This window comes from Rhagoletis pomonella, unplaced genomic scaffold (genome assembly GCF_013731165.1).
Source record: "Rhagoletis pomonella isolate Grant_MI unplaced genomic scaffold, Rhpom_1.0 Rhpom_scaffold_00003, whole genome shotgun sequence".
Classification (NCBI taxonomy): domain Eukaryota; kingdom Metazoa; phylum Arthropoda; class Insecta; order Diptera; family Tephritidae; genus Rhagoletis; species Rhagoletis pomonella.
This window is the reverse complement of record NW_023458557.1, coordinates 32887539-32899029: the sequence shown is the minus strand read 5'-3', so window position 1 is coordinate 32899029 and position 11491 is coordinate 32887539.

The following is an 11491-nucleotide window of genomic DNA, read 5'->3' as shown; positions in this document are numbered from 1 at the left end:
TCAACAGACTGTGCATAAGTGTTAACGATTTTGACATTTTACACTTTTTTGTATTTCTCACTTGAGTTCCTTGCGCGTTTTAATTTGTTATTCATTAGCTATCATCGCCTGTTTGCTACCGCTTATTCTGTACCATCCGCATTTTTTCCTCTAAAGCAATAAAAGTGACCTTTTACGAAATTAAACTGCATATTTTTAATTTTGAATTCGACCCGAGTTTTTTTGTCAGCAAATAACACAACAATAATAAAATAAATAGTCAAATCTAGTCAATATGTGAGTGTCGTAAAGTTATGATATTTAAGAACATCTCTTTCTTAATTAACGATGACACTGTTTCTATATGAAGCTGATTTCGACATTTTGTTTTAATAAAATTTAGTATCGAAAATATTATTTCAAAACTTGCCTAGGAATGTGATATAATGGTTCGTTAAAAACCTTTTTTTAAACTTATAAATGCAAAAACGAGAAGGCGAAGACAAAAAGAGACTAAAAAAATTTCCCGCAGTGAATTTTCAGATTTTTAAAACGGTATAGTAATTTAATTTTTTAAATTTAAATAAAGCATGAAGACCCCATGGAATATACGAGTAGATAAAAAATATATAACGGTAAAACTGGCACATACATAAATATATGAAAGAACGCACTCAGGCGACGCCTCTAGCCATTGTGTGTCACAGATTTAAGTTATCGATGGACTTTTTTTCATCTTTGCTGTTGGCAAGATTACATTAACCAAATTAGAATGGGACCACCTGTGAGGTAACACCTTTCATTTAAAAAAAGAATTATAGTGATCGGTTGACGTGGTCCAAAGTTATGCGGTAACATACATTAAAAAAATAAAAAATATTCCGACGAATTGATAACCTTCTCCTTTTTGTGAAGTCGGTTAAAAACAAATATACCAGCAAGCTTACAGCGTCAAATGATTTCGGGGTAAAATTGTCAAAGCTCCCAATAAACTTAAAGGAAATAATGAAATCATCAAAACAATTTCAGTCCTCACATTAAGGCTAAAGGAGCATAAAGTTTAGGTTAGGTTATCCTGGCCGCCCTCATCTGTATAGGAAAATTGCACACTTAGGCCTCCATGGGCTCATTCTTATGCCATATTTGAGACTCCTAACGTCCCTCCCCCTACCTCAGAAATGGAACCAATTTGTCGCTCTAACCAACCACAAAACCAAAATGAATTTCTATTCAATAATCAACCGGTTAGACTACACCTGTGCTGACCAACGTCCTTTATACGTTTTACACGGATGAAATGCAGAAGATCGTACAAGGCAGAAACACACTTGCAGAATTTCATAGTGAAATATCCAAAGCACTCACTTTAGCATTATCCAAAATTGAGATGTCCGGAGACCAAAGTAATGAAAAGCTATGAAAGGCCCTTATTATGAGTTGCATTCGATTTTGGATCTTCGCTTGCTACCGAAGATCGAAAGTGAAATTTGTATTATGAGCTATGCAAGCGTGTCGAAATTTTCGTTGAGTATCGAATTTTCTGTCGAACAGAATTTTGCTTTCGTTGGTGTAGCGAAGTGTTAGAAAATTGTGAAAAATTTATGATTTTGCATTTGTTTTTCTACTTTTTGGCGGCTAGACACTAATTTGGAACATTTTTTTATTATTGCCGTTCTAACGTCGTGAATACTAAACACAAGCTCGAAAGGCTGGTTTTACTTGTGAAAGAAAATCCCAATACTCTGTTGGCACGATCTCTGAGAACAAAATCATAGAGCTGTTTATAGTTTTAATATATTTTAAATAGATTTGGGTCACAAAATTTCTTAAATATATTGTATGTCAAAATATATTCGAAAGACTACACTTAAACTCTCTTAAACGTTTTCTGCTCCGGGCCAGTTTTCTAAGCTCTCATCCCCTGACGAATCGTTCAACCAGAACTCCGTTGTACTTATTTTTACCACGTTTTTATAAACTCGCTTTCTTTTTTATTTCGTTATTATTTGCACAAATTTACATAAATATTTATAAGCACACTATTTAGTTTGCTCGACTTGTAAACAAAGCTTCTCAGCGGTGAAAAATATACTATTGTGAACAACCTAAACGAGCGAAATTCACAATAGTGCTATTCTTCACCGAATGAGTGCCATAATATCAAATGAAAATTCGTCCGATCAGCACTTTCGACCACAGTCGAAGATCGAATGCAACTTGTAATAGGGGCCAAAGATTATGCCAACCAAGAAGCAGTCAGAACATTCATCTTAGGGCTTAATTCTAAATACACCAGCGGAATATTATACAACAACAACCGAACTAACTTGGAAGCAGCGTATACGATAGCCTGTACGATATACCACGATAACCTAAATCATCAGTTTGAAATCCAAACAACTCCCTCGAGGTTTAGCAACAATAAAGAATACACTCCACACATCACTCAAAACCAGAATAACCACATCCACACTGAGAGGACAGACACCAGCATCAATACAGGCCAAATATTATGCAGAGAAACTATCCATATCGCCTTTCTTAGCTTCAAAAACAAAAATAAATACAAATAAGTATTTTTGTTTTTCAAATAGTAAATATCTGAAAAATATATATCAAAATAAATCCTAAAATTTAACAAATGTAACATATTGACTCTAATTTTTTTGGGACGTATAACGTGATTTTATTTATTTATTTTTTGCTTTACAAAAACAAAAGAAATTTCTACATACTTAACGTAACATACTTATGCAAAACATATGTATGTTTATCTATCTTTAAGTAAACAAGGAACAAAATAGATAATAGTGATGAAGAGTTCTATCGAAGCACATTTTTGGTATGTCCATAGCTAAACGTGTGGGATATTTGACTTATGCCAAAAGTTTCATTTCACATTTGACATCAGTGACGAAAAACGGAATGTCAATCACCTCACACCAGAATTGGATGACAGTCTATGACATACACTGCGATATCTAAATTTGGTCAGTTTTTATGATGTATTTGACACTACGTGAACAGCTGTTAGTTAAGGCAGTTTTTGATGTCAGTAATTTTACCATGAAAACCAAACGTAAGATAAAGTTTTAAGATCATAAAGCATCTGAAATCTTTTTTATTTTTTATGAATTTACTTGTATAGCTGGAATGTGCAATTATTTAAATCAATAAATACATTTCACTGTGAGTTAATCAGCCCTATTCTGCATTCCGACTCGAATCGAAAATTTCTCCGTTTGGCAACTTTGGTATTCTGCGTTCCGTTTCCTTTCGATCAATCTTCGAAATTTACGATTATACCTATTCTACATTTCGATCGGAGTTCCGTTTTTCTAAGTTGCAAATTTGTTGACGGAGAACATTTCGATTGTTATTTTCGTGGGTTTAAATAACAAAATTTCATACAAAAATTAAGTAAAATATATCTACTGTGCATGATTGTAAGTCATCATAAATAAATTTTCTCGATTTCTGTGTTTTCGCAGCGGTAATACGGGCAATACGAAAAATTGGCTCAAATATTAGCAACCAAAAGGCATATTGCGCGAGGTTTTCAAAGAGGAAGCACAAGCGTTTTTGTTTTCATTATCTATAAATAAGACTGAAATGTATATAAAATTAATAGAAGTATGTACATACATACATAAAATATGAAGTTGCATAAAAAAAGATGATTTTATTATTGCACTCGTTTTTACTAACTTTTTAAAAAGAGGTGCGTATGTTGTCGAATTCGAATTTGCTATGGAGCTTTGTTCTTCCCCTCCTCCTGACGGCTTTCAAAATGGAATTCATTTGCGTTCAAATCTTCCACTCTGTAGTAAATGCAAATGTTGTGGAGTGCGCAAACAATGTTTATAATTTCACTGGCTTTGAGCGATGAGTAATACAGTTCATGATGAATTTATGACTCTTCACTCATCTGAGAAAAAGATCAAACATGTCCCCAAATCTCCGCCTTTCAATTTCCGCATCAGCAATCTGGGACTCGTTCTCCTCTTCAAGCAATAACGCCGCGGCTATGGATTTCATTTTTATAATTATGTTTCCACTTAAATAAAGAACAAACGAAATTTTATTTTTAAATTACAATGATGTTAGATATATTTAGTTATTTCAAAATATTTACAAACTTTAACTTCATAAGCTGCTATAGTTTGGTGGCAAATATTTCTTTTGTTTTGTTTCGATTTCACACATTCCTAGGCAAGCAGCTGATTTTGAAAGATGTTTTCTCTCCTCCTCTTCCTCTTTCGATTCGATCGTAACGCAGAATACCTAAGTTCGATTCTTGCGGAGCGGAATGCGGGAACGTAATCGAAATGCAGAATAGGGCTGAATACTTAAACATTTATGGTGACGTGCAATAGTGGCAATGGAATACACAATTGACAAGTAATTTTTAAGCAAAAAATAAATCCGACTTCCATTATCATATAAAAATTTAGGAGTACCGTTATCATCCAATGATCCAAGCAGCAATGGTTAGTAGGTCGCCGTCGGCAATGCTAACGCCTTACACAAGTGCTCCGACTACTTTGCAGCAGCCGTTTCCGATTTCACAACAGCAGTCGTTTTTTCCGCACACAATCCAGCAAACAACGGCGCCGCAACAACTATTTTCAACGTGCCAGAGAATGCCAAGCGCACAGGCATGGACAACAACGCAAGCAGCAGACGCTGTCACCAGCGTTGCAACAGACACATTTTTTTTCCTACCATAACCAACCAAAACCTACCAAACATTTTTTTGAGTTTTAATATTTGTTTTCAATGTCAAATTTTTTAAAAATATAGTTAACATAACATTTAATAAAACTAAAACACAACTAGTATATTAAAAACCAATTAACTGCGTATAACGATTCATTTTACTGTACAGACTTATCCATATGTACATATCAGACATTGGCAAAGGGTGCTGTTTTTGTGACTTTAAGCCTACTAACGTTAAAAACGGGGGATGAACGAACACCACCGCAAAGCGTGCTGTCTTGCAAATACAGCCACCACAAGTGAACGATGCTTATAACAGCTCATACTGATATTGACTTCGGCAACTCTGTACTCCGAATGATCGTGCACGAAACCAGCAACCGCCGTATTTGATCGACAGCCATAAGCACGATACTGCATTTGGACGGTTGCCGAAAGCATGACAGCTTATGTGAAAGACTGGCGAAGGCAAGATGCCGCAGTTAGCTAACTTGATTTGTTGCAGAAGTGACGTGTTGCCGAAGTGATGATACTGTAGTTCAAAAACATTCAAAGACAATTGCTTGTTTGAAATGAAGCATTGATATGTACATACATACATACTTACGTACGTATGCATATTCACAACTAGCCTACATACATGTATGCACACGTATGCACATTCCTCACAACTAGCCAGCAGTGAGCAATGCAATTGAATGGTAGACGCGCTATAAATACATACATACATGCATACGAGACGATAAATTACCCTTTACCACATTCGTCGTCATTTCAGCAACAAGTTAGATGATTTTCAGCAACAAGTCCGATGATTTTCAGCAACAAGTCAAATGGCTTTCAGCAACAAGTCAGATGATTTTCAGCAACAAGTCAAACGACTTCTGCAACAAATGATGACTCTCATGTTTTCGGAGCCGTTCAACTGCCACGTTTGCTGGTTTCGTGCACGATCATTGAGAGTACAGATTTGCCGAAGTCAATATCAGCATGAGCAGTTATAAGCATCGTTCACTTGTGGTGGCTGTATTTGCAAGACAGCACGCAATGCGCTCGTGTTCAGTCATCCTCTAATTTCGTTTAGGTATCGATACTACTAAGCCAACGCCGCTGCTCAGTCATACAAAGCTGCGGTATTGAATGAGTATGAACAGTTGACGATCAACCAATGCCATTCCCTAGTACATATGTCTCTTCACACATACATATTCACACCTTAACATAGGTGACGACATATTAAGCCGCGTTAACCTCTTTGACAGCGAAGAAAGACCCATAAACTTATGCCCACGGTAAACTATATTTTCGACTGCAACAGTATTCCCCAGAACTCCCCAAAGAGTTTTCCGAGCTCTTTATCCGTGCCTAGTGACGTTATTACGTCGTGATACCCGCACTGCGACCTAAGAAGATATATTGTGCTAAATCCAAATTGTTATCACTCCAACCTTAGGCTGTTTAAAAAGCTCAGCACTTTGGATGAGGCCATGTTCCAAATTTTAGATGGAGAAGGCAATCGTTCTCCAAGGTGTATCAATCTACGATTCATGCTTCGTGGACAGACACATAGAATATACTCTGGGGTTTCTTTCACCAGCCGACAAACCCTACAGTCCGTCTCTACAGAAAGACCCATTTAATTAAAACCGTACGTTAACTTGCAGTGTGCTGTCGGGTTGCCAGTAAGAGTTCTACGTTCAAGCTGTCTTTCGGAGTTCCTGCTGGAAAGAGATATGCATATCTTTGATTGTCTTATTCCCTTTGACTTCCGCCAGTGGGCAGCAATTTGAGATTATTCCCAGCTAGCTCCTAAGTAGGTCTGCAGTGTATCCTTTACCATCCACCATGCAAACGCATTTGGGCTCCACGATCTGCGAGACAGTCAGCCCTTTCGTTGTCCATGAACCCTCCACAGCGTGACGCTATTGTGGGCTGGTAGGTGGTTCAAGAGTTTACAAGCCTTGATGCCGTTTTAAAAGACTCTAAGGCCCTTAACGCTGCCTAAATGTCCGACATAATATTTATTCTGGCCTCATTTGCCTTCTACGATGACATTCGCGAACACAGACTTCGATTGGGAAGACCTCCGCCTGAAATATGGTTGAGTACGAGCCCATTGGCAGACTTTTCTGGAATCTTGGTCCAAGTACGCCATAATTTATATCGCTACCATTTTTTTCACATTTAAGTTTTTGATGCAGAATGACAGGTAATACGAAACTACATCGATTTTTCGTCTCTCCTGAAGAATTTCAAAAAATGGACTTGGCACCTTTTCACCGTTAGGTGACGATATATAGATGTCCGTATTGCATATTGGCAATAATAAGGTATACGTTTGTACTTAGGAATCAGGTATATTTACATGTTAGTAGCTGCCATTACACGAACGCTCCGGTGAAATATTTGTGTAAAAAAGGTTGCTAAAATGTTTGGAGATACGTACATATTTTCTATTTTTCATTGTCCCGAAACCTACCAAAATCCAATCAAGCCTACCAACCTACCAAATGGAAAAAAAACTACCAGTTTTGGTAGGAAAATCCCATGTTTGGCAACACTGGCTGTCACCGCATTCACGATTTGGAGGGAGGTACGCAGGGAGAGATAGATTCTCTCGCACACCAAGTGAAATACAGCGATTCTGCCAGAGTTGAACCCTCTTGACAGCGCGTATTCATGAACAGCGTTGCCGTTTGGCTACAATTGTAGCAAAAGTGCTACGTTTAAAATGAAAAGCTACAATGCTACATAAATTCTCAAATGGCTACATTTTCGTTAAGGCTTCAAAACTTTTTTTGCATATTGACTGTATATGCCAAAAAAAATTAAAGTATGATGGTGTTCATAGCTTTAGTGCGTTGTGTTTTACCTTTAACGGATATTTTAACTGCTCAGCCCTATCAAATTTCTCATCCCTATCCAATTGCTCACACCGATAAGATTCTATAACTAGTTAGCGCTAATTTTCGAATCGCACTTTTTGATGCATGATATGAATGTTGTTTCGTCAAAAAGAACCTCCTCCCTGATGTCAGCCAGTGATTGAAGAGTTTGAGGGGGCACCTTAGGCAATAGGCCTCATGCAAAAAAAATGAGTCTAGGCTCAGACTAAATTTTTGCACTGAAGGGGTGAGCTCAAGCTCAAGAATTTTTACTGAAAATCGAGTTGGAGCTTAAACTCATTTTTTATGCATGAGGCCCAATGTTTCGCACATCTTATCATAAGGAATATCCCGATATTGCGTTAATGAATGATTTTTGGACGGTAATTACGGGATAATAGTAATGCATTATCTCCTTAAAAAACCAAAATGGGGAACATTTCTTTAGGAATGTTTGGCTTATTTTTTAGTCCCAACTACACTCCCAAAGTTTGATCATTAAATTTCTGAACGCATTGTATATATGTGTTATATTATATATCCAAAATAATGGAGTGACTATTGTAGATATTTTTCATATGTAACAAAACAATATTGTTGAATAAATAAGCAAATAATACCAAGCGGAGTATTCTCGAAATATAACTGCAGGCTTAAAAAAAAATCGGCTACATTTCAGTAAGATCTGCTACATTTTTTGCTACAAAATAAATGCAGTGAGTGGCAACAATGTTCATGAACGCAGTTTATTGGGAGAGTCGAGCAACTGAGAGCAACGTATCACTGGGAAGATACGTTTGTTGTTTTTGCTGTTCTCAGTCGGCTGAGAGGAGTTGCAAAGCGATGGGCTGATGCGCAGCCAGCATTACGAGAATCAGGGATGAAAAAGTAGGTACAATTGTACCTTTTTCCGACGTTTGATGATTTAAAGGTACATTAGATACAGTCACTAGATTTTAGGTACAATCATCTTTTGATCAGATGCATTTTTAGTTATTTATTTCTTTTTCCTTTACCGTGCTAATATATTTACTTGTAGGCACGCGAGAAGCTGCGCTTTCATTTTGAAGAATAAACAATTTTAAAGAAAAGTGGTCAAAAGGAAGAAATTAAAAAAGTCATATTATGTATTATCTTAAACATTTTACATTGCATTTAGAGCAGTCACTACGAAAATTCGTAATTTTTTCTATTAATTTTAACGCTTATTTTCACTAAGTCAAATTCAATGGCATTTGCGGGCAAATGAGTGAAAACAAATTGTCAAGTGGGACTAAATAATGGCATTTTGATTGATTTAGATCAGAATAGGCCTTCAGGCGTGTACATACGCTGCTAAAGCGGCTATTTGTAAGTTTTTGGGATAAAGGAAAGAAAGTTGTGTCAAAATATGTCGACAAATTGTGTTGTCAAAATATGCCATAATGAAAACCAGCCTTTATTCGCCCATACAGTCCAGTGTCTAGGGTGTCTTCAAACATTAGCGCACACAAGGGGTGGGTTTTGGGGTTCAAACCCCCCCTAAATCTAATAACCTGAAATACAAACTGTATCCTAAAGCCGGCTCTCAAGAAGAATAACAAGAAATATTTTTTATCAAAAAGCACTTTGCTTTTGCTGTAAATTATCTTGTAGAAATAAATATACGAGCATTTTTTTCTTGGGAGATGCACACTTATTTAAGAAATTTTGATAGAAGAAAATTTCTATTCCATTTCTTGTGCGTAATTTTATATGAATTTTTCGTTTTTATTGAGAGCCCTTAAAAGTTTAACTTCGAATGAAACCATTGTCCTAAAAATATGCAATGCATACTCACTTACTGTTGTTTTTTACACCTTACAGCCTAAAAGAGTTTACCACTGATATGTACTTAACAAGGATTCGAAGGTTTAATTTACCAACTTCGAATTCGTTCCAACAAAATTACCTAAATAATAAAAATGAAAGTCCATTAAATTTTTCCCAAAAATCATCAAATCAATCGAAAACCAGAAACCAGAAATTGAGGAAAATGTAAATTAAAACAATTTTTTAAATTTTTTTATTACTTTTGAAAGTTGAGCGCATCTTGTGTTTATAGAACTTTATATTAAACAAGTAATTTTCAAATTACGGGACGACCCTTGAGGTACCATCTTTCCGATAAAAAAAAAAAGAATTATTGAGATTGGTTCACGTAGTTCAAAGTTATGCGGTAGCATACACAAAAAATAAAAAAAATATTCCGACGAATTGACAACCTCTCCCTTTTTCGAAGTCGGTTACAAATGTTTGAGTTCTTTGCTAATTTTATGTAAATAAAGTGCAATTTACGAAAAAACTTGCATAAATGTACCTTAAAGAGCATATTATCTGAAGCGAACTTTCAGAAGTATAAACCCCTCCCAAAATATTTTCCTGGGTGCGCCCCTGTCTTCAAATTTCATATTTTCTTTAGATGAGAACTATAGCTATTTGATCCATATTCGCCTTTTGATTTCTGGAAATATATTAAAATGCTTTCGAAGTTACTTACGGCAATTTGATTATTTTCTCTAGACTTGCTGCACCTATTAAAACGAATCGGATAAATTAGCAGACTTTTCTTGTTGTTTTATAAAAAGCTGAATACAGAAGTATACTTCGCAAAGTGTGTTTTTTGTCTTTTTCGTCAATATTTTTTAGTAGACAAAAACAACGCTTCTCCGATTCCCATTAGACTATAGTCTATATATTATAGGCTCAGTTAAAAAAAAACCTAATCATGTTTAAAGTACGTCCATCTTTTGTATGCATGTTTTAAATAAAATTTGTAAAAAAAAACTACAAATGAATGATGTAACTGTTTTCTCATTTAGGTAAATTTATTTTATGATATTAGGAACAATCTGAAGATTCCATTTTTCATCCCTGCCGAGAATGGAACGATTTTGTGGTTGCGTTTCTAACTAACTTTCCGAGCGATCGAAATTCTGCAGATGTGCATATTCAAATGATGAGTATGAAGATGGATAAAGGTGAGAAGTTAATTGAGTTTTACTAAAAGATGTTGGCAATAGGCCGCAGGGACAATATCGAAGACACTTTGATAATAAGATACATTTTGGATGGTTGGTTGGTTGGTAGAAGCGTCGCCTGGGTATGTTCCCAGGACCCAATTAGTGCTGAAAGCACCATTTTGATACGCTTTCTCTGGGACCCCTGATTTTATCTACTTTCATGATTCGTTGGGTTCGTCAAACCATTTGGATTTTCCGATGAATCTATTTAGGTTAGTAAGGGTGAATTTGGAAATTTCCCCAAGATTTTGGATGGAAAAACTCCCGAGTTTGATCTGCCTTACTTGTGCCAATGCTGGGCACTCGCAAAGATAGTGAAGGACCGTTTCCTTACTTCCCACAAGATTACAGCTACGGCACCGAGGGTTATACGGAAGGCCCATTCTAGCTGCATGTTCACCAATGGGTCAATGTCCCGTTATCGTGGCTATTAATTTGACTATCAGGCCTATCACAGAATCCATCGTAGCTTCGATTTTCGTGAAATCTACGAAAGTGCTATCACAGAATCCGAATAGCTACGAACGCAAATTCGACACCCCTATTGCGGGTGTCGACTGGCAGTAGAATAGAAATTTGTCGATCGAGTCGATTATCTTTTATTTTGCTATTGTGTAACTTGATCGATAAAAATTTGTACTATTGTGAATGGTTGTGTGAATTGTAAACAGCTGTTTGTTTGTTTACATTTGCTTCTTTAGTGTTTCATTTACATCATTTTTTAAATAATTGCTTTTATTATAAAATTAAAAAAATGGATACAGTTGAAATATGGTTTAGTGATGAGGAAGATAATGTGAAAGCTAATGAATTAGTAGAGTTGGCTAAAGCAAGGAGGAAATTGTGAAATTCGTCGAATCCCTT